Source organism: Phyllostomus discolor, chromosome 4 (assembly GCF_004126475.2).
Source record: "Phyllostomus discolor isolate MPI-MPIP mPhyDis1 chromosome 4, mPhyDis1.pri.v3, whole genome shotgun sequence".
NCBI lineage: Eukaryota > Metazoa > Chordata > Mammalia > Chiroptera > Phyllostomidae > Phyllostomus > Phyllostomus discolor.
Window position 1 is genome coordinate 114,321,359 of NC_040906.2, and position 24,049 is coordinate 114,345,407.

The 24,049-nt window shown below is 44.5% G+C and overlaps 1 long non-coding RNA gene across 1 annotated transcript; it reads right to left on the reverse strand.

Moving 5' to 3' along the window:
* Window positions 1-18,486: 18,486 nt before the first annotated feature.
* On the reverse strand, window positions 18,487-23,724 carry LOC118500195. Its single transcript, XR_004902746.1, has 4 exons — window positions 23,316-23,724; window positions 21,909-22,024; window positions 19,224-19,279; window positions 18,487-18,911 (listed from the first exon to the last, which is right to left on the reverse strand). It is a non-coding gene; the product is annotated as an uncharacterized LOC118500195 (long non-coding RNA).
* Between the last annotated feature and the right edge of the window lie 325 nt (window positions 23,725-24,049).

Below are 24,049 nucleotides of genomic sequence, written 5' to 3' on the forward strand. Positions count from 1 at the left end.
TCTTCTTGGAAGAAGCCAGAACCCTCACCCTCTGGGCTGGCATCCTTGTAGTGTGTCAGTGGTAAAAAAACACAGCTCTGGAGCTGACTTTAGGACTTCAAGTCCCTTCTGACTCACCTCCTGTGTGTGCAGTCACACATCCATAGTCTCTCTGTGTCTCAGTTCCTATCTCTGTCAAATGGGAATAAGAAGAGTATATAAGGTTATTGGGAGGATAACACAGATTTCTACAGGCAAAGTGCTTTAGAACAGAACCTGACACACAATAAGCACTCAACAAAATTAACTAGTACTGGGGGGATCTAAGATGGCGTCGGAGTAGGAAGGAGCAGATTCGGCTTTCCTCTGCTCAGGGGAGAAAATCCTGACCGATCTATGGAGTAGAGAGGCAAGCAATCAACATTCTTCAGCATTTTTGAAAATAGAGGACCAAGGATTGTGGCAGAACCGAAAGACCAAAGAACGGACCCTAAGGGTAGTGCTGCAACAAGGTAGGGTCCCAGGACCAGCCTGTGGTCCCTGGGCTGCAGCCCCAGGCCCGGGGCCCGCTGCTGGGTTTGCCATAGGGTCCTTGGGAGAGAGCCAGGTCAACTGCTCCCTCCCCAGCCAAACAAGGTCTGAGCAGCTCTGGGAGGAATCCAGGTGCTGGCAAACACACGGGGGCTGTGAGCACCTTTGGAGGCGGTGGACACCGGAGGGGCTGGGTTGCGCAGCGGACCCGGACCCCCACGGTCACTGGTCTGGCTGGAGCATTTGGCGGTGGGAGAAGCCAGGCCACGGTGGGAGAAGCTAGGCCACTGTGGGGAGCGGCAGGCTTGAACGGGAGGAATTTCTCAAGAGGAAGGAGTGAATAGACACAGACACTGTTTGGGGAATTCTCCTAAAGTGATCAGTGGCTCAAGCTTCCCTGCTACCCAGCCGTGAGCGCGCTGGCGCACGGGCGCACAGGCACGCCTGCAGGGAGAGCATCCCTGCACCCCAACCCACAATAGTAACCCTGGGGAAAGACCTGATCCCTAGGGCGCAAGGCTGAGGAGCCAGTTGGAACTCCACTGGCCAAGGAAGAAAAGCCAAACAAATCATCCTTCAGCCTGCCTCAATCAGCAAGAGCAGAAAAACCGGTTTGGCCACTTTGAAATCAAGAGGCTTTTTAATTTGATTCTATTTTTTTAACAATTTTTAATTTTTTAATTTTTATTGCTTTTATTCTCTTTTGATTTCTTTTTCCTCTCTTACCTGATTTCTTGTTTTATTACTTCCTCCTTCCTGTCCTCCAATTTTATCTCTTCTCCCTTCCTTCGTCTGCCTTTTCTATTTTTTACTTTTTTAAATTTTTTTCTAAATACCTACAAGTGAGACAAAATCCTGGATCTGTGAAAAGACCAAAGTTGAACCCAAAGAAGGGGCATCACAACAGCTGGGACAGTGAGATAAATGTCACTCTGCTACTACAGAGGACCTGCAAGTTATTGCATATTTCTATTATTATTATTTTTCCAGTATTCCTACATCTTTTTTTTAATAGTATTTTTATATCCTTCTTCTTTTCATATAGTCTGCTTTGCTAGGCTGGATATATTGTATGACCTGACAGCTTTCCCCTGATATCTCTTTCTATACTGTATTACTAATCTACTGTCCTTTAACTCACCTGTGTCCCATTAGCACACTACTCGATGTTCTGTGTTCCCTATTCTTGTTACCTAGATCTCATAGACTCTGTCATATGAATGTTGCCATAATATTAATGTAAATAACTGCTGTTCCATGCAATTGTAATTACTTCACAACACCCACCCCCCCAGATCTTAGCCCATTTCAAAGTTTCCTGAACTCTATTACTGTAGTGGTTAACTCTATTCTCTCACACACTACACCTATTTACTATCCTTTACTCTCACCTTACCCCAGAATCTGACCTCCCACAACCTCCCTGCTTTATAGATCCAACTCACAATCCTTCCTTCCCCAACAAGAGTCTTATCTTCTTTCCATCCTTTCTAAAAATCAGCTAGCTGGGTGGAAGATCATGGTTAACACTATACATAGTCAAAGGATCTCCTATCTCTTCCCTACTTGCTACTACTGTAAATAGCAGAGAATTCTCTGTTGCTGTCTTAAACCATTTTGCCTTCCCCCTCCAACTGATGACAAAAAAGAATAGGTGGAGGAGGTGAACACCAGGATACCCACTGGAAGAGGAAACCCAACAACAAAGGAACCACTAACAGATAACAACAGAAGAAGGTGAAGGAGGGAGTAGTAACCACACAAACCTCAATCCAGAACCTATCTGGAAATACAACTAAACAGTAGAGACAGTACCCAATACAAACAACTGAACAAGAATTCTTTAAACTTTATACACACAGAAGAACCAGCTTCAACACAACCTACCTTCACCAGCACAACAAAATACAGGAGGTGGTGGACAGAGTGACCCTCATTTAACCAGCTGGTGGGAAGGAACCACCAAAGAAGGACTCAACAACAACCAAAACCCAAAGGCAAACACAAAGCCAACTTAAACGACAGCCCAAGACCAGTGAGCTTGGGAGATCAAGGAAACAGCACCACTGAAACTCACTGCTCTTCTACTAAAGAAGTTCACAACATAAACCCAGAGAGCCAGAACAGATCAATATAAGAAGCTGAGGCAAACAAGAAGAGTCTCACAAACAATGGGAAGACAAAGAAATAATCCCCAAATGAAAGGAAAGGAGGAAGCCTCAGAAAGAATGCTAAATGAAATAGAGGCAATTCAACTATCAGATATTGAGTTCAAAGAAATGATTGTCAGGAAGCTCAATGAGCTCACAATGAGCTACCAGAAACTACAGGGAAGCTACAATGAACTCAATGAAAACTACATCAGCATAAAAAAGGAAATAGAAACTCTCAACAAGGGCCAAGAGGAAATGAAGAATACAATTTCTGAACTGAAGAACACAGTAGAAGGAATGAAAAGCAGGATCGATGAAGCAGAAGATCGGATCAGCGAGCTAGAGGACAAAGTAGAAGAAAACACCCAGAAAGAACACGAAAAGGAAAAGAGGCTCAGAAAAAATGAAGAGGGATTAAGAGAAATGCAAGACAATATGAAACATAATAATATCCGTATAATAGGGATACCAGAAGGAGAAGAAGAAGAACAAGGGATAGAAAACCTATTTGAAAAAGTAATGATGGAAAACTTCCCTAATTTGATGAGAGAAAAAGTCACACAAATCCAGGAAACACAGAGAGTCCCAATCAAGAGGAACCCAAAGAGGCCCACCTCAAGACACATCATAAATAAAATGGCAAAATTTCAAGACAAAGAGAGAATCTTAAAGGCAGCAAGGGAGAAACAGGAAGTAACATACAAGGGAGCCCCAATAAGGCTAACAGCTGACTTCTCAATGGAAACACCCCAAGCCAGAAGAGAATGGCAAGAAATAATCCAAGTAATGAGAATCACAGGTCTGCAACCAAGGCTACTTTACCCAGCAAGGCTCTCAATCAAGATAGAAGGCCAAATAAGAAGCTTCTCAGACAAAAGAAGTCTAAAAGAATACACCTCCACTAAACCAGCTCTGCAAGAGATGCTAAAGGGACTGCTTTAAGGAAAGAAAAGAAAAGAGAGAGTGAGAGAGGAACACACGTACATAAAAGGCAATGAATAAGTACCTATCAATAATAACCTTAAATGTAAATGGATTAAATGCTCCAATCAAAAGACATAGAATAGCTGAATGGATAAGAAAACATGACCCACACATATGCTGCCTACAAGAGACCCACCTCAGGATAAAAGATCTGCACAGGCTGAAAGTGAAGGGCTGGAAACAAATTTTCCAAGCAAATGGACAGGGAAAAAAAGCCGGGTAGCAATACTCATATTGACAAACTAGACTTCCAAAGAAGGACCATAAAGAGAGACCCAGAAGGTCATTTCATAATACTCAAGGGAAGAATTCACCAAGAAGACATAAATATTGTAAATATATATGCACCCAACATAGGAGCACCCAAATACATAAAGAAAATCTTAGAGGACTTCAAGAAAGATATGGACAGCAACACAATTATTGTGGGGGATTTTAACACCCACTATCAAAAATGGACAGATCTTCCAAACAAAATATCAATAAAGATATTGTGGCATTGAACAATGCCCTAGATGAAATGGTCTTTACTGATATTTACAGAACCCTCCATCCCAAAGAAGCTAAATACACATTTTTTTCAAATGTACATGGAACATTTTCAAAGATTGACCACATGATAGGACACAAAACAAGCCTCAACAATTTAAAAAAAAAAATGAAATCATACCAAGCATTTTCTCGGATCACAAGGGACTGAAACTAGAAACCAACCTGAAGGAAAAAAACCCAAAACACTCAAATTCATGGAGATTAAATAGCATGCTATTAAACAATGAATGGGTCAAGAATGATATTAGGGAAGAAATCAAAAGGTTTCTGGAAACAAATGAAAACGAACTCACAACAACCCAAAACTTATGGGACACAGCCAAGGCAGTCCTGAGAGGGAATTTCATAGCGATACAGGCCCACCTAAAAAAGTTAGAAACATTTCAAACAAACAACCTAACCCTACATCTACAAGAACTCGAGGAACAACAACAAAGACAGCCCAGAGCAAGCAGAAGGAAGGAAATAACCAAGATCAGAGCAGAATTAAATAACATAGAGACTAAAAGCACAATCCTAAAGATCAATGAATTCAAGAGTTGGTTCTTTGAAAAGATAAACAAAATCGACAAGCATTTAAGCAGACTCATCAAGAAAAAAAAGAGAGAAAACCCAAATAAACACAATCAAAAATGAAAGAGGAGAGATTACAACAGATGCAACAGAAATACAAAGGATTGTAAGAAATTACTATTAAGAACTGTATGCCAAGAAATTTGAAAACCTAGATGAAATGGACAAATTTCTAGAAAAATATAATCTTTCAAAACTCAATAAAAAGAAGCAGAAAGCCTGAACAAGCCAATAACAGCAAAAGAAATTGAAGCAGTAATAAAAAAACTCCCAACACACAAAAGCCCTGGACCAGATGGTTTCACAGGAGAATTCTACAAAGCATTTAAGGAAGAGCTAATACCTATCCTTCACAGACTATTTCAAAAAATCCAAAAAGATGGAAGACTCCCAAACTCTTTTTATGAGGCCAACATCATCTTAATTCCAAAACCAGATAAAGACACAACAAAGAAAGAAAACTACAGGCCAATATCGCTGATGAACATTGACGCTAAAATCCTCAACAAGATACTGGCAAACCACATCCAACAGTACATTAAGAAGATCATATACCATGACCAAGTGGGATTCATTCCAGGTATGCAAGGATGGTACAATATTCACAAATCAGTAAATGTAATACATCACATAAACAAAAGCAAAGACAAAAACCACATGATCATATCAATAGATGCAGAAAAAGCATTTGATAAGGTACAGCACCCATTTATGATAAAAACACTCAGCAAAGTGGGAATAGAGGGAGCATTCCTCAACATAATAAAGGCCATATATGAGAAACCTACAGCCAACATTATACTCAATGGGCAAAAATTAAAATCTTTTCCACTAAGAACAGGAACAAGACAAGGCTGTCCACTTTCACCACTGCTATTCAATATAGTACTGGAAGTTTTAGCCACAGCAGTCAGACAAGAAAAAGAAATAAAAGGAATCCAAATCGGAAAAGAGGAAACAAAACTGTCACTGTTTGCAGATGACATGATAGTGTACATAGAAAATCCTATAGACTCCACCAAAAAACTGCTTGACCTAATAAATGAATTTGGCAAAACAGCGGGATACAAAGTCAATATCCAGAAATCAAAGGCATTTCTATACACCAACAGTGAAACAGCAGAAGCAGAGATCAAGAAAAAAATCCCATTTGAAATAGCAAAAAGAAAAATAAAATACCTAGGAATAAACCTAACCAAAGAGATAAAAGACCTGTATTCAGAAAACTACATAACACTGAGGAGAGAAATCAAGGAAGACACAAACAAATGGAAACATATACCGTGTTCATGGATTGGAAGAATTAATATCATCAAAATGTCCATACTACCAAAAGCAATTTACACATTCAATGCAATTCCTATTAAAGTACCAATGGCATATTTCACAGACATAGACCAAACACTTCAACAATTTATATGGAACCATAAACAACCCTGAATAGCTGCTGCAATTTTGAGAAAGAAGAGTAAAGTAGGAGGGATCACAATACCTGACACTAAACTATACTACAAGGCCACTGGAATCAAAACTGCCTGGTACTGGCATAAAAACAGGCACATGGACCAATGGAACAGAACAGAGAGCCCAGAAATAAACCCAAGTCTCTACAGTCAATTAATATTTGACAAAGGAAGCAGCAACATAAAATGGAATAAAAATACCCTCTTCAACAAATGGTGTTGAGAGAACTGGACAGCTACATGCAAAAAAATGAAACTCGAGCACCAACTTACACCTTATACAAAAATAGATTCAAGGTGGATAAAAGACTTAAATATAAACTGTGACACCATTAAAGTCCTAGAAGAGAACGTAGGTAGGAAAATCTCAGATATTTCACACAGAAACTTTTTTACTGACATGTCCCCTAGAGCAAGGGACATAAAGGAAAGAATAAACAAATGGGACCTCATCAAAATAAAACGCTTTTGCACAGCTAAAGAAAACAGTATCAAAATAAAAAGAGAACCAACTGTATGGGAAAACATATTTGCCAATGATACCTCAGACAAGGGTTTAATCTCCAAAATATATAAAAAACTTACATGACTCCACTCTAAGAAGACAAGTAACCCAATTAAAAAATGGGCAAAGGACTTGAGCAGACACTTCTCCAAGGAGGACATACAGAAAATCCAAAGACACATGAAATGATGCTCAATATCGCTAGCCATCAGAGAGATGCAGAGTAAAACCACAATGAGATACCACTTCACACCAGTCAGAATGGCCATCATAAACAAAGCAACAAACAACAAGTGTTGGAGAGGTTGTGGAGAAAAGGGGACCCTAATGCACTGTTGGTGGGACTGCAGACTGGTACAACCACTATGGAAAGCAGTATGGAACTTCCTGAGAAAACTAAAAATGGATCTGCCTCTTGACCCTGCGATTCCACTGCTGGGACTATATCCTAAGAACACTGAAACACCAATACAAAAGAACATTTGCACCCTGATGTTCATAGCAGCACAATTTACAATAGCTACGTGCTGGAAGCAACCTAGATGCCCATCAGTAAATGAATGGATCAAAAAACTATGGTACATATACACAATGGAATTCTATGCAGCAGAAAGAAGGAGCTCCTACCCTTTGCAACAGCATGGATGGAGCTGGAAAGCATTATGCTAAGCGAAACAAGCCAGGCGGTGAAAGACAAATACCACATGATATCACCTTTAACAGGAACCTAAACAGCAAAACAACGAAACAAGCAAAATATAACCAAAGACACTGAAATAGGGGACAGACTGACATTTCAGGGGGGAATGGGCAGGGTTTACAGGAACAAATTTGGAGGACACATGGACAAAAACTAGGGGTGGGGGTAATGGGGGGGAAGAGGGGAGGGTTGGGTGGGTGGGCTGGAATGGGAGTAAGTGGAAGAAAACTGTACTTGAACAATGATTAAAATAAAATTAAAAATAATAAATAAATAAATAACTAGTACTGTATCCTAGTGAGCAGGGGAAAGAAATAATGAGCTGTCTGAGAGAGGGAGAACTTTCTCTGCCCCCTGGAACCTCCTGCCCAAGTTTAGCCTCCTTTGCCCAGCTGGGCACCTCCTGTGAGCACATGCTCACATGACCATTATATTGTACACACACACACCTTCAACTCCCCATCATCCTATGGAACAAGACAGGACTTGACGCTTTCTCTCTCTCTCTCTCTCTCTCTCTCTCTCTCTCTCTCTCTCTCACTCTTTCAGAGAGGGGGAGGGAGGGAGAAAGAGAAGAAGAGAAACATCAATAGGTTGTCTCTTGTACAAGCCCCAACCAGGGATCGAACCCACAGCTTAGGCATCTGCCTTGACTGGCAAATGAACAGTGACCCTTCCCTTTGTGGAATAATGCCTAATCAACTGAAACACATTGGTCAGGGCAGACATGACATTTCCTGGAGATCTGGGGGTGAGAGGTGCTTTTTCCACAGGTGCAGGTCCTATGAAGGGTGATCCAGGCACAAGGACCTGTATGTGCAAAGGCACAAAGGTGTGAAATGGCCACGTGAGTCAACATGGGGTTGGGAAGCCAAAGCAATTCCCAGGGGCAAGAAATTGAGCTGGGCTGGCAGAAGTAGCAGGACAGGCTGGGAGAGACCACTGCAGCCTGCAGATCACCAGGGCCTACTTTGGTTTCCTGCAAGCACTCTGACTTTTTCTTTCATTCACTTATTTATCCACACTTACTATGCGTATACCATATGGGCAGGGAATGTGCATGGAGATGGGTAGTTAATGATGAACATAAGATCATCCTTCACTTACAGAGCCACCTGCCCAGTCTCAACCTGGGGCCTGGGGAATGCAGATCTGAGGCCAACTGAAGATCACTGCATAAGATCCTTCTATGGTCTTTAAAGTTGGGATTAGTGGCATATAATTTAATATAAAAAATTCACCCCATTAGGGTGTCCAGTTCTATGAATTCTGACAAACTCTTACATCTACATATCAACCACCATAATCAAAATATAGAACATTTCCATCAGCCAAGAAACATTCCGTCACACTCCTTTTAGCCGATCCAGGCCCTGGCAGCTACTGATCTGACTTTTGTTCCAAGAGCATCCTGCCCTTCTAGAATGTTGTATACATGAAATGATATGACAGGTATCCTTTGAGTCTGGCTTTTTTCACATATCATGGTGCATTCAACATGCACAAAGTCGCACTTCTCAGTGATTCACTTCTTTTTATTGTTGAGTAGTATTCCATTGTGCGGCTGAACCACAGGCGCTTTATCCACTCATCGCCTGATGAACGTTTGAGTTGTTTCCAGTTTGAGCAATTATGAATAAACAACTGTACACATTTATGTACTTATATTTGGTGTGGACATATGTTTTCATTTCCCTCAGGTAAGATCTAGCCAGTGGGGGTGCTAGATCACGTGGTAAGTGTATGTTTAACTTTGTAGAAGCTGATGCACTGTTTTTGCAAAGTGATTGCACCATTTTTGCATCCTTGTCAAGACTTGATATTATCAGCTTTCTTTTTCAGTCATTTTAATAGGCTTATGATGATATCTCATTATGGCTTTAATTTGTATTTTCCTAATGCCTAATGATGTTGAATATCCTTCATTGTTTCTTTGCCACTTGTATATCTCTTCTGACAAAGTTCAAATCTTTTGTCCATTTTAATGGCTTATTATTATCATTATTATTTTGTTATGAGAATTCTTGATATATTCTGAATATGAGTCCTTTATCATATATGTGATTTGCAAGTATTTTTCCAGTCTCTAGTTTGTTTGATCCTTTGCTCAACAGTGTCTTCCAAATGGTAGAAGAGTTAATGCTGACAAAGTTCAATTTATTGATTTTTTGTTAATAATTTGTGCTTTTGGTGTTCTATTAAGAAAAGTTTGCCTACCTGAAAGTCACAAAGATTTTCTCCTATGTTTTGTGTTAGAAGTTTTATAGTTTTAGGTTTTACATTTTGGTCTATGATCCATTTCAAGTTAATTTTGCATGTGGTACAAAATATGATTTGTGGGGACTTTTTTTGTTTTTTGTTTTGTTTTGTTTGCCTACAGATATCCAATTTACCAGCATCATTTGTTGAGAAGACTATCCTTTCTCCCTTAAATTGCCTTACCATCTTTGTTGCAAATCGATTGACAGGTAGATCTGTTTGTTGATTGTCCATTCTGTTCCATTGATTTATGTGTCTTTCTTCTCACAGACATCTCACCATCTTGACTACTCACTGTGGTTCAATGACAAGTCTTTAAATCAAGTGGTATGGCAATCCAACTGTTCTATTCTTTTTCAAAATGGTTTTGACTATCCTAGTTACTTTGCTTTACCATGTAAATTTTAGAACTAGTTTGTCATTTTCTCCCTCCCACCCCCAACTCCCACCAAAAAAAGAGAGCCTGTTGGGCTTTTGTTTGGGATTACATTGGATCTATAGCTCAGCTGGGGGGATGGACTAGACATCTTAACACTACTGAGTCTTCCAATCCAAGTACACAGGTTAGCTCTTCATTTATTTGTTTGTTCTATGGTTTCTCTCACCATTGTCCTATAGTTTTCACTATACAAATCTTACACATATTTTGTTGCAGTTCCACCTCAGTATTTCATGACTTTGCTGCTATTTTAAATGTGTCTAGCTGTCTAAATCTTAAAGAGAAACAGAACTGAAAAGTCCCATGAATCTTTATCTTACTTTCTGGACCATTTACGCTCCATTCTGACCCCTTCTCACTTCATTTCTACCTGAAGAAAGGGTCCTTTTTGTTCCTTCAAACCTTATGTCAAAGGCCAGGCACCAAGAAATCTTTACTAATTCCTCCCAGCACATGCGTATCAAATGTTCTCATCTTCTAGCTTGTGCTAATGTAGTTCAAGCTACAACTAGATCCTCTTATCTGAGCACAAGAACACTTATGCTCCACCCACTCCCAAGCACAGGGTCCTTCCTTTCTCTTTGCTAAATCTGAGTTCCAAGACACCTGCCACCTCACATTTGGGCATGTGATCTCTTCCCCTCTGTCATTATATCTGAACATTATCATTCACCAATGAATGCATTTAACCACCATGAATGTGCTAGTCACTGCGGTCAGCAACTCAGGTCTCTTGGAGATCCAGTATCCCTAGATATGATATTGACCATTGCTGAGGAAGCCACAGAACCAGCAGCATGACCGGACACACAAACTACTCCAGATGTCTAACGCTGGCTGAAACTTCACAGCTGCCTTTCAGAATGCCTGCAGGTTGTCTAGTAGACTCCCTATAGCAGCTGTTCGAAATTGTCACCCTGCTCAAACACACACTTCTATCCACCTCCTCCTTCTTCCCTAAGAATATATGTGAGAATCTTCACCTTCTTCCAGATCCTCCATCATCCTCTCATTCGCAGTCTGCCAACCTGAGCAGCTAGAGAAGTATGAGAGTCTGGTCAGCACCATGGCCAGCACTCAGGCCTGAACTGGCCTCCCAGAGGGGTGCAGTTGCAACAGATGCCGTGGGAACCACTCAAACTAACAGGGCACCCCATCAGCCCAGCCTAGGAAAGCCCCTACCAGCCCTCCCTGAGAAGTGGGCTTGAGAGAATAACTGGTGGTGCCCACCGACCTTTGGCCACCAACCTCAAACATCAGAGCCCACAAATGTCATTTTCTGATAAGCAGCCACTGCAGACTTCCCTTCCCCAGTTCTCCCTTTGGTCTTGTCTTGGTTTTACTTGATCTAACTTTCCTGGATCCAGACCCCTGCCTTCAAGCCCCAACCTCACCTCTGACCTTTCACAAACTTGGCCCTCTCCCATCTCTCTCCTTATATTTGTACCCTCACTCTCTGGCACTCCCAGCTATGACAATTCCCCCATTCTTAGCATCTTATGTTTTCTAATTGAAGGTTTCAGCCCTTGTCCACGGCCAATGACTCCTCTTTTCATGGCAGGGCATGTCTCAGGAGGTGAGTGATGGGAGTAAGGACCCAGGCACTGAATGCTGTACAAGTCATCCTAGGCAACTAGGGCTCAGCCACAAGCACAGGGACTCTCACTTGCTGCCTGATTGGATCAGGACTGGTCCACATTCTGGCTGAGGTCAGTGGAAATGTCTAACCTGGGGTCAAATTGTGGGTACTGGAAGGCCAGGTGAGACAGAAACTGGAACTACAGAGTAGGGGTTAAGCACACAGACTGTGGGCTATTACAAGTCTGTGCTCAAACCTAGCTCTGTTAATTACCAGCTATGTGGCCTTGGGGAGGTGTCTTAACTCTCTAGTCTGGTTCCATTCTCTGGGTATTTAAAGTTATTGTGCATTGTTAAGTGTTCAAAAAAAGTAGCTAGTATTATTTTTTCCCTCTTTAATACATTTTTCTCAAAAATCTTTCTTCCTCCTGCTCATCTTCATCCCCAAATTCCATTTCCTTTTCCAAGATGATTCTCTCTCTCTCTCTCTCTCTCTCTCTCTCTCTCTCTCCCTCTCTCTCTCTCTCTCTCTCTCTCTCTCTCTCTCTCTCTCTCAACAACCCCCAGGGACTTTCTCACCTACAGCCTCTCTTGTCCTCTTCAAACACTTCCCCCTGCCCAGCGCCTTTCCCTCTATATTCACGTGGGCACAGTCTATCCTGTTCTGAAAACCCTGCAGTTGCCTGCATGTCCCCTTCAGTTGCTGACCTTTCTTTATCATGTTTTTTTAAGTTGTTTGTTTGTTTTACTTTTTAGGGACAGCTTTGCTATTCACACTCAACTGCTCCTTTGAGTCTGAGAAGTCACAGTGGCCTCCTTCCAGCCTTCCTCCTCTTGGCTTTTCTGCTGCCTGTGACATCCTAGACCACTGTGCTTGGTCATCCTCCACTGCCGTCCACCCCGACCCATGCTTTCCCTGATCATTCCTGCTCTGTCCCTAGGAGAATGGCTACTCTGTTCTCCAAGGCCCGTGGGCTTCCAGCTCCGTCTCACCACAGGGGGATATTGGCGAGAGCTCAGACAGTGGCTGCTTTCCTCTGCAGCCACAGCTCCTGCAGGTGGCCCCTTTCCCACAGCTACAGTAACACTGTTCTCTCTCCCTCTTTGTTCAAGCCTGGGGTGTCAGCAGCTCCCTGTATTTATGCATCAGCACCCCCCACTGGTTCCCTTATCTTTGCCGGCTGCTCTGTAAAGAACTCTGTTAAAAATGATTGGCAAGTGAACCCTTTTGTGTGCATCTATCTATTCCTGGAAGGAACTTGGCCTACAGTGAACCTCTCCTTTTGGCATTCTTCTTACTCTTCTAGAAGGGAACAGGAAAGCCATAAGCACTCTTTCCAGGGGCGCAGTCATTTATTCTACATGTATTTTCCAAGCACTCACCATGTGCCAGGCACCACGCAAGGTTCTGGGAAAGTACAATAAGCAGAAGAGGCACTGCCTCTTTGTTGTTGGAGGGCAGTTTCTTGTTATGATAAGTCCGCAGCACCTAAATTCTAGGAAGTCAGTGCTGTAGGTTTTGGGGGTAAAGGGAGGCCATCAAATGAGTCATCAGAGATTGTTTGGGACATATCTGGCCGCCTCAGTCAAAAAGGCACATTTGGGCATCTAATATGAGTATAAGTTGAGAAGTCAGGATGTCCCTCCAGGCAGAAATGGGGATCCAGGCTTTGACCCCAGAATTTGCACAGTGAAGGTTGGTTTTATCATGGTTGGGAACATAATGCCTTAAAAATGAAAGAAGATTGTTAGAGAATTGCAGCCTGTCTGAAGAGAAAGAAAAGTTTCTGCAGGAAGGGGCTGATTACTACTCCAGCACTGAGAGGGCCCCACTAGGTGGCGCTGTTTCCCGGTAAGGCTCTTCACTGAGGAGGCCACAGTGGTTCCACCCCCCCCCCCACCCCCCTCTCCCGCACCCTGAGCACGTGGGACAATCAGAGATCATTCAAGTAAGAAATTCTGAAACTAACGTGCATTCAGGTCAGCCCTTTCTAACATCCTCTGACCATGAAAACCTTTGAAACTTCGAGACGTCGCCTGGAGCTCTGGGGTCATTATTTGTGGCTAGATTAGAGAAGACAAAAATAGTCCTAGAGGCAAGTTATTGGGTACAAAATATAGGTCCTTACAGATCTAGTGTTGAAATGATAAAATGCAAGCTATAACAGACTTTATTAAGTAGACGACATATGTTATTGTTATCAACAGTTACTCCGCAGTTAGAACATCACACCTTCCAACCGTGGGCAATTTTCCCCAGCACCACCTGCCACACTGAGGTGGGGCACAACTTGAAGGGGAGACTATGTCTGTTATAAGAATAACTACATATAGTGGGTTCAACATTTAAAACATCTTTTAAAAACTATATTGAATTTATTTTTATGTGAAAAATATATAATAATTTACTCTAACAAGGAGAAAGTTGTCCATAAATCAACCACTAAAAAATACACAAGCATTTATTGAGTGCTCACTATGTGCTAGACCTTGTTCTAAACACTTTAACTGTGTTACAGCATTACCTACAAGATAAGTAATATTATTGCTCCAGGTAACTAAGATCCAGAGAAATGAAATAACATATCCAGGCTGGTACAAGGTGGAAATTAGATCTGAGTGGAATCTTCTTCTACTCTTCCAATCCCATTCCCCAGAGACAATCACTGGTAATATTTTGGTGTATGCTCATCTAATCCTTTTCCAGTGGTCACACACAGAGACACAAACACAAATGAGCTTATGCTAGACATATTATTTTGTGGCTTGCATTTTGTCACTTAATATATCTGGATCATCTTTCCATATCAACAGATATAGTTTAACTTCTTTTTTATAATGTCTATATAATATTCCTTGGTGTGGATATAGCATAATCTATTTAATCAGCCTCCTATAAGTGGATATTAAGAGAGTTTCTAAGAGTTGACTCTTGCAAATTGTGATAACCATAACTTATTTTTCTTTATATTCACATATTTGGAGAAAATAGATTACTAGCATGGCTTATTTTCACATGACACTTACTAGTGTCTCTTAAAAATGCTAATGGTTTGTGGAGCATTTGGGAATTGAATCTAAATACTTCAAAAGCTGTAGTAAGTTTCAGCTTGTGATTCCCTGCTCTTGTGTTCCAAGGCCATTGTCATGTAGCAGAACCCACCTGTAGTCAGTCGCCTGCCCCACATCTCCAAACTATGCCCACAAACTCAAACATCTCAACTCCTGAAAGACAAGACTAAAATATTAGGAACCAGAGAGATACGGAGGATCCATACTTTCTCCAACCTCAGGCCAAACTTATTGATCTCTAAGTTTTGGGTCCAAAGGGACACGACATTGGTGCAGACACCCAAAACCACCAGCAGGTGGGCAAAGGATTGAAGAGCCAGGAAAACAATCTCAAGGTGAAACTTGACGGGGAGATGTGAGAAGGTAGCCATCAGGTATTGACAGCAAGGTAAATGTGGACTTGAAAATGTGCTCCTGTGTGTATTTCCTTAAGGAACAGAGTAGTTTCAGATTATTCTGATGACTCGCTGTTGGTTGCAGCCTAGATGTCCTCAAATGAAACTCTTCAAAAGACAAGAGTGTCATGAAGTACAGCTTGTGTCTTGGTTACACATGTGACAGCTGCAGCAGGTGGACCAAGGGGCTTGTTCTGAGAAATCCAGTAAGGATTTGAGGGACAAAGAAGGTCAAGCAGGAGAAGAGGTGGTAGAAGTTAGGAAAGAGAAGACAGCCAAATTTCTGAATCCTTGGGAGCTGCCTTAAGATTTACAATTTACATTAGGAACTTTTCTTTCACTATGCCTTGACTCTTGGAAGAGACTAAGTAGTTGTTCACCAAACTATTTCCTCCTGAGAAAACAGCTAGACTATATTGTCCAGCCTCTCTTGCTGTTAAAGGTGACCAGGTGACTGAGTTCTGGAAGAAATTACTTTTGCCCCTTCCAAGCCTGGCTCATAAGGCCTCCTGTGCAATCGCCCAGGCTCTTTCCTCTCCTCAGATTTGCTGCCTAGATGCCCAGGATCCAGCAGACAGCTTCGAGATCCTAGAGCAGAACTAGCTGAAAAGAACCTGAATCCGAGTGCCCATGTGGAGCAGAACTTCCTCACCAGCCTGGCTGCACTGTGACAGGAGTGAGAAATAAGCTTTTCACAGGTTTGTTTTTTTGTACAGCAGTCAGCTTACCCTGACTGATGTATGCTGAAGTAGTATTTCTCCCACTTCTACAGTTGCTTCTTCTCTTTTTCCTTGAATCCTTGTCTTTCTCTCATCACCTAAACAAAACTATATCCCAAGAGTCAGAGTTCTTCTGACCACGTTTCTCTGGGTCAGCAAGTGACCCTAACTCCTGATCTCTCTTTTCAACTCGACTCTCATCTCTAGATTTAGCTGTCCCACTATTCTAAATACTTCTAAATCTAAACTCACTATCTTCTAACTTCTTCCCCAAACTGGCTGTCTCTTCTAAAGGCCCCTGTCACTGGCCGTCTCCTAGCCAGACTGGCTATATACATCTCTGTGTGTTCCTCAGTTGCTCCCTCTCACTCACCTTCTCACTTCACCTCCCTTTCACTCACCAGTGTCAGGAGGGGGCCATGACACTCCCTTTCTCTGCCCCCCACATCCATCCCCAGTCCTCTGCTCCCCTCCCTGCTCTAGCTCTCTCCTCAAGATGAGTGGTACCCCCAGCCCTCCTCTCTAAGCCAGCACCCTAGGCTATTTCCACATCAGCTCTTGCTTGGCCTTTCGCAAAAGCTATTTTTTTTAAATTCAGAAATACATTAAACATTCAGAAAAGTATAGAGAATCGTGTACCTAACTCTCGCACCTATCAGCCAACTTTGTCAATCTAAATATTTCGCTATATTTGAAAATGAAGAAAAGAAAAAGAGGAAAAAGTAGTTCAGATCTAGGAAATGAAAGGCTTATGTTGTCTCTTACGTTGCACTCGGTGGAATTTGACAGCAACGTACTCAACAGCAGCACGTACAGCAGGGCCGTGTTTCAGTGCTCTTGTCATCTCCTCTGTCACAGGGATCTCTGGTGTGACCAAAACCCAGTGGTGTTACATTCATTTTTATAAAAGAAGATGCCATTTGAAGTGCCTAAATTCATTCACGGAACTAGATTTTTTTTCTGTGGCTATTATCACAGATTCTCAGAATTAGAAAATTTGAGCTTATCTAACTTTGCAAACGGGTGGGCAAAAGTAGGTTTACAGTTGTGAATAGCGGAAGAGTTTATTCTTGTATTATTGTTTATTTGTTATTGTATTACTTTCCATATGAACAACTGTAACCTACTTTTGGCTACCACTATATATATGTTTAAATAAAACATTACAGACATATTTGAAGTCCCTTGCCAGTATGCTGGGTATGAATGTATTTAGTTGAGATTTGAATGCCTTTGAACACTGGTGAAACTGAACATTATTTATGTGCATATGATTTTTAAATGTTCTTATTTGTGAAATTTTTACCCATAATTTGCCAACTAAAAATGGCTTGGCCTTTTAATTGACTTATAAATTCTGGCTGCTAACTCTTTATCAGCTATATGCGTTGCCAGTGCTGTCTCCCTGTCTGCAGCTCACCCTTCTCTTTATTTCTGATGTCTTCTTTTGTACTCAGGTTTTTCATATTAACATAGTCGAATACATTACAGTTGCCCTTTATGGTTTGTGCCTCAGTTTCTCCATCTGTAAAATGGGAGAAAGTACTTATCTTAGAGCAGGGGTGTCAAACTCATTTTCACCAGGGGCCACATCAGCCTCACATGGTTGCCATCAAATGGCTAAATGTAATTTTAGGACTGTATAAATGTAACTACTCCTTAACTAGGGATCAAGGAGCTCGGTGCTGTTGCTGGGTAGAAACAAGGTGTCAGGCCAGGTACAACAAGGTGGAGGGCTGGATTCAGCCCATGGGCCTTTGTTTGCCACCTGTGCTTTAGAGGGATGTTCAAGTCATTAATGCATGTGGAGGAATGTGACCCATATGAAGGACTCCATAAATATTGGTTTATGAGAATTAATGTCTGTATCCCCAATCCTGGGCAGTGCCTGGCACTCAACAAGCCCCAGTAATAGTTGTCTAATGAATGTAAACACAGGAGCTCTAGTCTGAGCACATCCTTTGAGTTTTGGTAGTTTGTGAGGATCCTGACCCCTAGATGGGTTATAATGCTTCAGGCAGAGCAATGCCAGCAAGAAGCCCAAGTCAGGGAGACCATGAGAAGAGGGGTTTTCTCAATGGGTCTGTAACCTAAAATAGAGACCAAGAGCAGAGGCACAGCCAGGAGCTTGGAGCTGTGAAGGACCAGAGGTCAGTGGGGTACACATCAATGTCAATGACCTCCCAAAGCAAGGTCAGGTCAGGTGGGAGGCCAGGGCACAGCAATGGCTTGCCTCTAAGCAGTCAGATCTGGGCTGCAGGAGAAGGACTCAGGCAGGAAGGGCAGCACTGAGACCTGAGAAGCTGAGGTGATTCTGAGAGTATCCTGTGCTCTCCTTGCTCCCCACCTCCCTCATCCCTGTGCCTGGCCCTGCAGGTCTGCATGATCACAGTTCCATGGAACCACAGACTAGCGAGGAACCACATCCTCAGTACTGGGAACCTGGGAGGTGGGTGATGTCAGCAGAGACGTCACAAGTGACAGGCACTTAAGCCACCTTCCTCCAGGAAGAAGAAGACCTCATCCTCCCACACCAGCCTGCAGGCCTCAAACTGCAGGCCCCTTCTCTCCCACCCTTCTGTCCCTTTTTGGCCATGACACACCTGAGCCTCAGGTTCCATCCTGTGAGCAGAGGTCCCATCAGGACCGAAGGCAAGCAAGGTACTCCCTAACGGAAACAGTCACAAACAAGCCACCCGAGCAGAAGGCGGTGAGTTCCCAGTCCTCGGAGAGATGGCAGCAGAGAGCACAGGACACACTGGAGTTTCAGAGAGGGGTTCTGGCCTTCCACTGGCAGTTGGATTCTATGACCTTTAATGTCACCTTCGAGAAGTGATGGATCTGTAACTCCAAGCCGTCTTCCCCATAATGTGGCAGGACACAACCCTTCTGCCCAGGTGGCCTGTAGTTCCCAGGGTTCAGAGTCACCCTTTGGGGGCCCTGGCTCCAGAAAGGCCCTGTGAACATGTACTTCAAGAAGGCAGGAAGCCTCTCTCAACAGCTGTTTGACTGAGACACAATTGGCAGAGAGATCGTGGCTTCTGTGGAAGGCAGAGGAGCCCAAGCCTGTTCTGCTGGAGCTCTGTGGACTACAGTAGGAACAAGCCCGCCCCCCCCCCCACCCCGCCATCCCACCCTGCCTGGCAAGGACAAGGATTAGAGGGACCCCTGAACAGCAGGCACTGCCAACGTCCTGGCAGGGTCATTCATGAGGATGGATTAGAATCAGGCCAAGAAGAAGAGGGCCTGGGGTAGCAGAGACAGAACTTCCCGGCCTGGCTTTGAGACTCTGAGAGGACAGTGAAGGAAGGGGACTCTCACCGGGTTAGTCACCAACAGAGGAACTTGCATAATCCATCAGAAGGATTTCATAGCCCCTGGTCAGGAAGGAAGTGAGAGTCAGAGAGGGGGGCAAAGATTGGGTTAGTCAGAGGTACTGGGTCCCAGAGCCTGTCTAAATGGACTTAGTCTTAGTCACTCTCCTCCCAGACCCTGTGGAGGGGAGTGGGCATGTCTCCAGAAACCCCCTCATGATCCCCACAGCTTGCCCATCACAACCCTTAGACTCAAAGCTTCTCCCCTCTGGATTGGTAGGGATTCTCCTTCTTTTGCTCCCCCTTCCTCATCTCCTTCACAGGAAAGAATGACCCTTGCTGGTATGGGACCATCTCAGCCACAAGAAGTCACCCCATCACTGGGGGAGCAGCCCTGTGCCTCACACGGGTGCTTGCTGTGAAGTGACTTCTGCTTTCAGATCCTGGGCTCCTCCTCCAGGGCAGCTGACTTGGAGTGCTGGGGTCTGTTTTTAGCAATGCTGGAATATTCCACAGCCAGAAATGGGTCAGGTGTGGGCTTCGGCCTGGCGTGGGTGTTGACATAGATGGAGTCCTCGGGGCTGAAGTAGTTCAGGTGGGAAAGTGAGGCATAGTGGATGCCCCCAGGGTCCTCGCCAGAGCCCATCTGCTGGTCGGAGCCCTGGGAATCAAAGACAGACAGATGTCCATTGTACAGATCACACCTGGGCATGGTCAGTGGCCCCCTGGGTGCTGGAGCTGGGCCAAGGACAGGGACAGGGATAGGTGCGGGACAGGGTGTGGGTCCTGCAGAACCTCTGGGGATGGCAGAAGGCAGCAGGGGCACCATCACCAAACATACTTAAGAAGAGAGGCTACACAGAGTGCTGTCTGAGGGCAAGCATCACATTGTGCAGTGGGGGTGGGGGGAGGCAGGAAAGTGTTAAAACTGCACAGTCCCTGGGGCCAGAGCCCAGGAAACTGTTGTAACAAGCTCTCCAGGAGACTTTTGTGCGTGCTCAAGTTTGAGTAGCTTTGAGCTAAAGAGCACTTGGTAGGAAGGTCGTTTACAGAGGGTTAGACCACATGGATTTAGATCCTCCCACTTCTGTGATTCTGTGACTTTAAGAGACTCAGATCTTCCCAAAGGAAACAGCCCAGTCCCCAGCTCGTGAAGACAGAGCACCCTTGGAAGCCATGTTTTCTACTGTGAGACGCCTTCCCCACAGCCGAATGGACCAAGGGTGCCTGAGCCATAGGCTGTCGGATCCCCCAGAGGAGTTGGCGTTAAAAGCTGTCTCCCACAGAGGGAAAGGTCAAAAGATTGGTCAGTTAGTTTCTCCCTCTCTCTGAAGGGTTTGAATTGGGGAAAAATGGGAGAAGAACACATAGATGAGGCATTTAGGGACTCGACAAGTCGCAAGTGAGTCCAGGTTAAGAGTAAATAGAAATGATGAGTAAAGAGAAGCCAGGAAATTAAAAAGAGGAATGACAATAATGAAAACAAAGTTACCCAGGAAAGCTGAGATTCCCTCTGTCTTGGGGAGGCACCTTTCCTATAAACAGTCTCATTCTCACACACGGGAGTGTCATAGGTGTGGTGGGATTTGTCCTTACCTGCGGAAAAACAGTCAGGTTTAGAGGAGGGGCCTCTCTCTGCTGCTGTCATGGAAATGCTGGGTGGGGCCAGAAGTCCTGGCCTGGTAGAAGGGACCCTGATTGGGGAGAAGCTGGGCTTGGCTGGGAAACACCTTCCACCCAGAGAGAGCCCAGGTGGCCAGCACAGGTTAGTGTCCAGAAAGTGGACATTAGTTCTAAGGAGCAAATGAAACTGGCTGCCTGTGTTTAATTGCATCAAACCAGTAAACCTAATCGAGGTTAGGTCACCAAATTCCCAAATTTAAACATCATGTTTAAGCATAATCTATTTGCTGATGAATTTATACTATATAATAGTGTCTTTTAAATTTTTTAGACCAGGAACCACAAAGAAAAACATTTTATTTTTTTACCACATACACACATCCCCTAGAGTTACAGCTCAATGAAAAATTATTCTTCCAATGTGCAAGGCTTTTCTATTTTGTTTTATAAAAACATTACTGTGACCTACTAAGTAGACTTTACACATTTTGAAAAATTTTACAATCCGTTACTACTTTAGTACTTTTATAGCTTGACAAACCAAAAGCAATGAGGGCCAATGTTACTCTGGCCCGCTTGTCAATCTCGTGTCAACGGACACGTCACTGGGTGTGTGACAAATGAACACACAGCACCACGTGCTGAACACACCAACCAACAAAAAAGAGGTGGAACCATCCAAAGGCATCAATCTGATCGTCTCGCACAAACTACCACAGAATTTACCTGTGACTGATGCTAAACACTTAGAACTTGGAAGATCAAAAAGCCCTTCAAGTGCTTTTAGAAAAATGGTATCTAAACATGACAGCAACAATTAAAAAAACAATACCATGAACCAGAAAGGTATTTACATAAGTTTGCTTTAAAGTCCTTAACTGTAAAAAGATGACAAAATATATGATTCCAAATGAACACTAGAATACCTAGTTTTAGGCAAATTGGCACTGGCCTCGCGGGCCTGGTTTCCTTGTAGGCAACCGGGCAGGAAGAGTCTGCCCCATGGCTCACGAGCACCTCGCCCAGGCTGAGCTCCCGGCGGTCTGCCCCGAGCCTGCAGCAGATTTACCTGTCCTGGCTCTTCCCAGGGCTTTGCAGAGGAACAGGATCATGAGGAGGATGAGCACCAGCAGCAGCAGGAGGGCCACTGTCGCACTGAAGATGACACCCCAGTGGCCTGGGGGGCTTTGGAAAAGGGACCAGTCAGGTAAGGAAAGTCAGAGCCAAACATCTTCGGGGGAAACCACCCCTCCCCCATGGCAGCCGTCACACAGATGCTCCCACTGAGCTGACCAGGGCGCAGCTGGGGGCCAAGGTGTCTGCCCTGGAGTCCATGCAGTCTCACCGAGCCATTCCGACTCTGGTCCTGCTTCCTCTCTAAAGCAGGGACGTGGATGACGTCTCCTCCAGTTTTGCACTGACTGTTTGCTGCTCCCTAACTGGCCTTCTGGGCCCCTGTTTCGGGGTCTGTGCTCACCTCTCCTGCGTCCTCCCCTTAATTATTCTTGGTCCCAGCTCCTCACCCTCAGCCCCTCCCTGTGAGATGCAGTTAGCTCTTGGAAAATCCTGCTGTCATCCGACAAACAGCTCTGTACATAACAAACGTATTTTCATAGGTCTTGTCTTAAGTCAAAGGAAAAACCAAAAGTAGACTTCCTTACAACATAGCAGGCACCTAGGGAAGGTGCCTGGGGTGCCAGGGGTCATGGGATCAAGGCAGCAGCTCTAGGGACACCGACCACTCAGCTCCACTGACCAGCACCTCTTGGTTTCTGGTATAATGCCTCAGACAAGGAACTGTGGTTTGCGGGAGCCCAGGATTCACTGTGACAGAGTGTGGAGCGAGGGCCGCCGAGGACTGAGGCAGGAAGAGGAACAGCTATCAGGCCAGTCTCAGGGCTTGAGGCCTGGGAACCGTCAGCGGAGGTAAAGAAATCAGGCCACCGGCTGTAGCGACGACAGAGTGAGCCCTTTGCCGAGGCCCTGGGGCTCTGGGATAGCTCCCTGGCAAGGAGGAGACGGGTTGGGAGTGGAGAAAAGGAAAAAGAAGGAGGCCTGGCACTGGGCCCTTCGTGTCCCCCAAGGCAACCCTGGCGACTCTGCGGATGTTTTGGTTGCCACCACTGGGTGCCTGGGGAAGGTGTATGCTGTTGCTGTGTAGTGGGTAGGGGCTGGCGATGCTGCTGGTATCCTACCGTGCACAGGACAGCCCCTCGCAACAAAGAATTACTCAGCCCCAAATGTTGATAGTGCCAAAGGTGAAAAAAAAATAAATTAAATAAAATTATTGGCTCCATTTTGCAGATGAGAAAACTGAGGCTCAGAGGTAAAATGACCTGAAGTGAGCTGACTGACTCCTGTCTCACCCCTGAGAGCCAAGTGTCCGTGGGAACATGCAGTTGGAAGCATTTGACACAGCTGAGCATGGATGGGAGGAAATGGAGGTCTAAGAGGACAGGGGAGGGGGTGACAGTACCTGTCACTGACAGGGCTGGTGGCAGAAGTCCAGGCTGTGGTCCTCGTGGTGCTGCTGGTGGTGGATGGGGTTGAAGCTGTGAGAGATGACAGTGAGGGGGGCACTCCTATCTGTTTGTCCCACAGTCCAGGTATCCCCCTTCTAGCCCCCAACCCTGGGTGGCAGGGGCCCACACATGGCCCTGGACCAAGCACCCTGTGTCCTGCAAATGCATGGAGGTGTTGCACTGAGTTGTACTGGGTTTCCTTCACAGTGAAGTGCCGCTCAGGGAAAGTGGCTTAGATGAGGTGTCACACTGTCATCTGTGTATGGGATATATTCTACAGTGGCAGTCCCCAACATTTTTGGCGCCAGGGACAGGTTTCGTGAAAGACAACTTTTCCACGGACAGGGTAGAGAGAGGGCAGGGGGAGGGCTGCAGGTGTGGGGAGGGGAAGACAGGGGACGGAGCTCAGGCAGTAATGCAACAGGAGCCAGGCTTCCCTTGCTCACCCAGCTGCTCACCTCCTGCTGTGCGGCCCTGTTCCTAGTCCATGGCCAGAGCACTGGGGACCCCTGATCTATAGTCTCTGTTAATTTTGTTTTTTAACATGTCATGCACTTTCAACCTGTAATACCTCCCACCTCCCTCCCAACCCTTCTTGTCTCCCCTGGACTAATTCCTGCTCATCCAACCAGGCCCATGTAGTGTCACCTCCTCTGGGAAGCTCTCTGGGAGAATCCATATCCCTGGC